Source organism: Mastomys coucha, unplaced genomic scaffold, assembly GCF_008632895.1.
Source record: "Mastomys coucha isolate ucsf_1 unplaced genomic scaffold, UCSF_Mcou_1 pScaffold23, whole genome shotgun sequence".
Lineage (NCBI taxonomy): Eukaryota > Metazoa > Chordata > Mammalia > Rodentia > Muridae > Mastomys > Mastomys coucha.
This window is the reverse complement of record NW_022196906.1, coordinates 86,635,391-86,640,933: the sequence shown is the minus strand read 5'-3', so window position 1 is coordinate 86,640,933 and position 5,543 is coordinate 86,635,391. Positions and strand designations below refer to the sequence as shown.

Sequence of the window (5,543 nt, the reverse complement as noted above, 5' to 3'; positions counted from 1 at the left end):
AAGGAGGGGAGGGAGGGAGAGAGAAAGGGACAGAGGGAGAGAGGGAGGGAGGGAGGAAGGGAGGGAGAGAGGGGGAGAGAGAGGGAGGGAGTGAGGGAGGGAGAGAGAAGAGAGACTAAATCATTTTTTGAGTATTCCAGCACATAAATTACAATTTAGAAAGCTCCATTTTTTCTTTAATTATTTTTGTTTTATAGATTTTGCTTTTAGGTTTTTTAGAGACAATTTCTTGCTATGTGCCATTCACTAGTTAGGAACTCACTATCTAGACCAGACTGGACTACAACATATGGTCATCCCTCTTGTGTCTGCTTCTAGAATGCTTGTATGATGGCAGGTGCCACCACCCAGATTAAGTTTCCCCACCCACGCTTTGTTTCTCAGAGAAAAGACCACTTCTTAATCATATGTTTGTGTTGGAGAGGGAGCCACTTTAATTTATGCACGCATTCTTTCAGATCTTAAGTCAATATTCTCCCTCATCTTCCAGCTCAAGTTAACAGCTAAAAACATTTTAAGATTTTCTTTAGCAACAACACTTCTCCAAAATTTTCGCTTCCTTCTGTGCCAAGCGTCTTCTCACTTGGAGTGTGAGTTTTTGCATATTTTGAGGAAATGGCTCACCTTATATCCTAGCAACTGCCATCCATGAGAAGAAAGTCTAGGCAGTCACTGTATCCGCCCTTCACCTGCAAACCACTTGCAGTTACTTTATTGAAACTTGGTCTGCAAGTCACTGATGAGCTCATAGTCCCACTGTGAGCACATCCCCTGATAAACCCTCAGAACTCCCTGGGAGAGTTTTGTGTTTCTCCATATAAGTTTTCATACAGAGTTTAAGCATTTTTTTTCCAGCACGGCAGCCTATTTTAAATAATGGTAACCAATTTTTTGTAGCACTCACTAGAATGTTTTTCCTTTCATTTTCAAGATTCTTTGACAGCAGTACATATCTGTGAAAAAAAAACAGATCATGATGATAATGTCATTGTATTTTTTTTTAACAGAGAAAGAAGTAGATGCTTTCATAGAACCAGGCATTGATGGGTACCACCAGTGCCTGGGGTTGCCTCTGCCAACCATCACTCCAAGACAGGGTTTTGCATTCCCCGATATGGAGGTGAAACACTAAACTTCTTCACATCCCTGGCAGCTCACAAACCCTTCTCCTGAAATGTATCATTACTTAAGAATTTCACAAATGTTGAACTATAGCATTCATTCAGGAAACCCGATGAGGCGTCTGCCCCGGGGAATAAGCCACTCCCTTGACATGTCATCAATATGTCAGCTTCTGGTGTCCTTTGAGAGCTGACTGCTTTCTTATTTTTTTTTTTTTTGCAAAGAAATTATATAGCATATCACTACCCTAGCACAACACATTCACATTATATTTCTAATAACTGTTTGGCTTTTCCCTTTAGGGGATGGGCAACAGGAGTAATTTTGCTTCTTATGCTCTTAAAATGATTACAAATTTTAAATAAATGTCCAATTCTATTTTGAGATTCCAAGTGCTATTTAAGTTAATCAGTGATGCTTGCCAAATGACTGATGTGTTTAGCAAGTGACATTTCAATTTTTATGGTACAAAAATGAACTTTTAATTTAATTCCCACAAATGATAGTCAACGAAGTAAGACTACTTAACAGATTTGAGTTGTTGAGTGCCCTTCTGGGAAATATAGACTGGATTATATTCTTAGTTTTACAGATAAACACAGTGATCTCACATGCTCTTTTCCTCCTAGAGCATCAGTAATGTCAACATACCTAGGTATGAAAGACCCCCAGAACTGGGGAGACCCTCACTCAAGTCTCGGGATGATGCGACCACCCAATAACTCACGAGAGACCGATCTTGCGGCAATCACATGAGGTTTATTGGGGATACTGGTACCGGGGTCGATCTCGTGACCTTGCCGGCCAGAGGAGTTCGACCACGAGCATGAGGAGTAAGGGGTATTTAAAGAGAAAAACCACAAACTACGGGGGTGGGGGCGGTGAAAGGGTTACCAAGGAAACATAACAAGAGAACAATGGAAAATTTCAAAGGAACCCACTACCTAGCTGAGTCAGGTCACAAGGAAGTCATCCTGCACACTCATTGTCTAGAGGAATGTGGTTTAGTCAATGCTATCTTCTTAATGGCTGACTGCTGTCCTGTTCCTTATTCTGGGCAATGTTATCTTCTTAATAGCTGACCTCTATCCTGTTCCTGGAAGTCCACCTTCCTGGTTCGTTACAGAGACTTCCTATGCCTTCTTTAAGTAAAGGTTATACATTAATGCATTTCCATTAACATGCTTTTTCCAAATTTCTAGATTCGGTCTTTCATTATAGAATCTCTTCCACACTTTTGCTTTTCAGGAAGGAGCATCTTTCTCACGTTGAACGTTTAACCCACTGTTCTAGAACTGTGGACACTGGTTTGTGCGAGGTAAGTCTTTGGTTAGTGGAATGCAATGATAACATGGAGAACTGAGAAGGTTCTGCTATGCTCTTGGAGAGACTGCTTACTAGAGAAAGCATAGTCACAGACTCAAAAATTAGAGAAATAAGAGTGTTTTCTGTCTCAGAGTCAGAGTCTGTGGCCAGGAAGCTTAGATTCTGCCACTCACCTTTGAGAAGCCAAATCAAACAGGCAACAAAGAAAAGCTGATCAATGCAAACCACACTGAGCAAGAAGACAAGGAGACTCAGGGGACCCCCAAACCCATCTCTGTGGCTCTGAAATGAGGTGCAGGTTTGAGGATATCACCAGAGTTACCTATATCTAAATTCTGGTTCTAGTCTCTTCAGCAAACTGTTGTGACAATTGTTAGCCCCGTGAGAATTCCCAATGAGGGGAGAGTTTCCCTGTGGCAGGCATCAGAATTTAGGCATTTCCTTGCCTAGAGCATGAGATTGCAGTTTCTTAGGGCCATTGTGTCAAAACTCTGATAGGCAAAATAGGACACAAGAGTGTCTTTTTAAAACATCTTCATCCCTGCCTTATTGCTTACAAAAGCAATAAGAACAGGCTGCAACAAAAGAAATAGTCTGTCATACTGGGATGATACAATAGAAATCCAAGCAATGAAAGTCAGGCAAACAAATAAGCCTGATCAGGATTTCAGTGGAAATATTCTGACAGCAATGATTGGACAATGTTAAATTCTACTAAAGCCTGTGCTCCTGGAAAACAAGATTAAAGCAACTTTCTAGTCATTTGTGGTCTGGGAAATCATTTCTGCAGGCAATCTCCCTTTTTCCTATACAACACAGAGAAGACTAGAAATTGACCTCGTGTTTACCTTTGAAAACGCCATCTTCAAACTCCCATGTTTATTCAAACTTGAAAACAAACAAAAAGTCTACAAGTTTGACTTTAGAAAGCAGAAACCCAGGAAAGAGGCTGTGTCTGCGAAGGCTAATTGGCTGATTAGAACTTCTGTGATGTGCTGAGCTTTGGAATGTTGCAAATCCATAGCAAATTATTTCAGGGCCTTGTTAGTTGGCTTAATGATCACGTATTGCCTTCTGTGTGTAACCTAACATCCTTTGTGGTCAATAGATCAAACTGTGGATTATATGAGCAGACCCTAGATAGGACCTAAAGCCAATCACAGAGTTTCCCCTCCCTCTTCTTTGTAACTGATTTAGCTGTTGTGCCCAATCATGAATCTGAAAAATATGTTACACTATGGTTTTCTTTGTTCTGTTACTATAAAAAAAAAACTTCATAAAATTCATTGGAACATGAAGTTTGGGGAGAACAGTGCCATGAGCCTTGGCATGTGGCTGCAGGATAAAGTGTCTTGATTTAATCTTTTTTGGTAACGCTGCTTCTTTGATCATCCTATTCAAACTTTAATTGAGCATAGTAATCATTACAATGGAGTAGAGCCCCCTCTGAGTGGACCCTGGGAAGGATCACCTGACCTCTCTGAAAGGGCTTCCTTGGTTACTTTTACTCCATCTGCTCATCCCATTCTCTAAACATCCATCTTTTTCCCCTTTATGGAAGAAAGGGCCTTTCTGCCTACTTTGAAGGCCCTAATGTCTATGTGAAGCTACTTTTCAGTGGTAACATTTCTTTTCTCACCCAATAGTCACCTTCTCTCCAATGCAGGACTCTTTCCCAATAGAATCACATCATTCAAATCTACATTTTCATATCAGGGAGTTTTGGGGAATTACATAATCTTTGTGAGCAAAGGTTCTAGAAACTTAGTAGCCACCAAACCTCCCCTAGCCTATGCTTTCGATTCTAGTTCAAAAAGTTCAAAGAATAAAATAAAATAGAATCTGTGGTCTATACAGGGTCACTTCTCAGGAGTGATATATGTGAGAGGGAAGGAAAAGAGAGGAGAGAGAGAGACAGAAAGAGAGAGACAGAGAGAGAGACAGAGACAGAGAGACAGAGAGAGAGAGAGACAGAGACAGAGAGACAGAGACAGAGACAGAGAGACAGAGACAGAGACAGAGAGACAGAGAGAGACAGAGACAGAGACAGAGAAAGAGAGACAGAAAGAGAGAGACACAGAGAGAGAGAGACAGAGGGGACTATGGTGCTTAAATTAGATAAGGTGCTCAACTACATAGTCGATAAGCAATTGAGTGGCAAGAAGGGATAGATGAGCATCAGAGAAAGAGTAAGGGAGACAAGAGAACAGCAACAACAACAACAACTAAAAGATAAGAAAAAGAAATAGAAAAGTTACACCTTTCTGGCTTATAAGGTAGGTAAACACAATAGAACCCCATGAAAGCCCTGGGACAATTGCATCGAAAGGCAGGAATTCTGGAGTAGAAAATATATTATCTTATTAAAGGGATAGTTATTTCTCCTCTATGTTTAGTATGACTTAAGCTCTATCTTGGGGATGGTCTCTTTTTTCTCAGAGGTAAACCCTTAACCAGGTAATTAACGTGTCTAATTAGAACAACTTTTCTATGTTTTAAGTAGCTTGTAATGTTAGACCTCCACCCAGAAATAGCTTTCTCTAATGAATTTCTATAGAGAGTATAAATGTGTTCTATAGTTCATTTGTTTCTGGTACAGCTAATTTCTTGATACACACCAGGTTTCGGGTCAGTAGGGCTAGCCCTTGCAGTGTTAACTAGATGTCTGCCATTTTGGGGTGTCTAGTAAAAGGGGTTTAACCTGTTTCTAGTTTCTCTGATATGATTTCAATATTCCCATCTGTCCCTACTATCTTAATTCACCCCCAATAAACATAGGGTGCCTTCTTGTACTCCTCGGAACAGACTTGTTCATCTGTCAGTTTAAGCTGCATGGGTTGTGCCTAACTGTAGTCCACAATCTGCCCATTTCCCTCTGGATCATCAGACCATTCTGATGCCAGATTGAGGAGAGTGAAGCTGGCCTTGGATAAATGGGGTCTACAGGACTCTGGTTTGTCTAGGAATGCTAGGAGTGTTACAGCTCTTAAAGGAGGAATAAAGAGGTTTGGGCAGCCTGTGCAGGGCAGGTAACAGGGGTCCTAGGTCCCTTGATAGCAGCTCTGATATGAACCACTGTTGACAGTGAGAGCCTG

General features: G+C 40.9%; 1 long non-coding RNA gene across 1 annotated transcript in view; it reads right to left on the bottom strand.

Moving 5' to 3' along the window:
* LOC116072749 overlaps window positions 1–688 on the bottom strand; it is a 46,266-nt gene extending 45,578 nt beyond the window's left edge. The window contains exon 1 of the long non-coding RNA XR_004111548.1: window positions 625–688. This is a non-coding gene — a long non-coding RNA (uncharacterized LOC116072749). The remainder of the gene's footprint in view (window positions 1–624) is intronic.
* Between the last annotated feature and the right edge of the window lie 4,855 nt (window positions 689–5,543).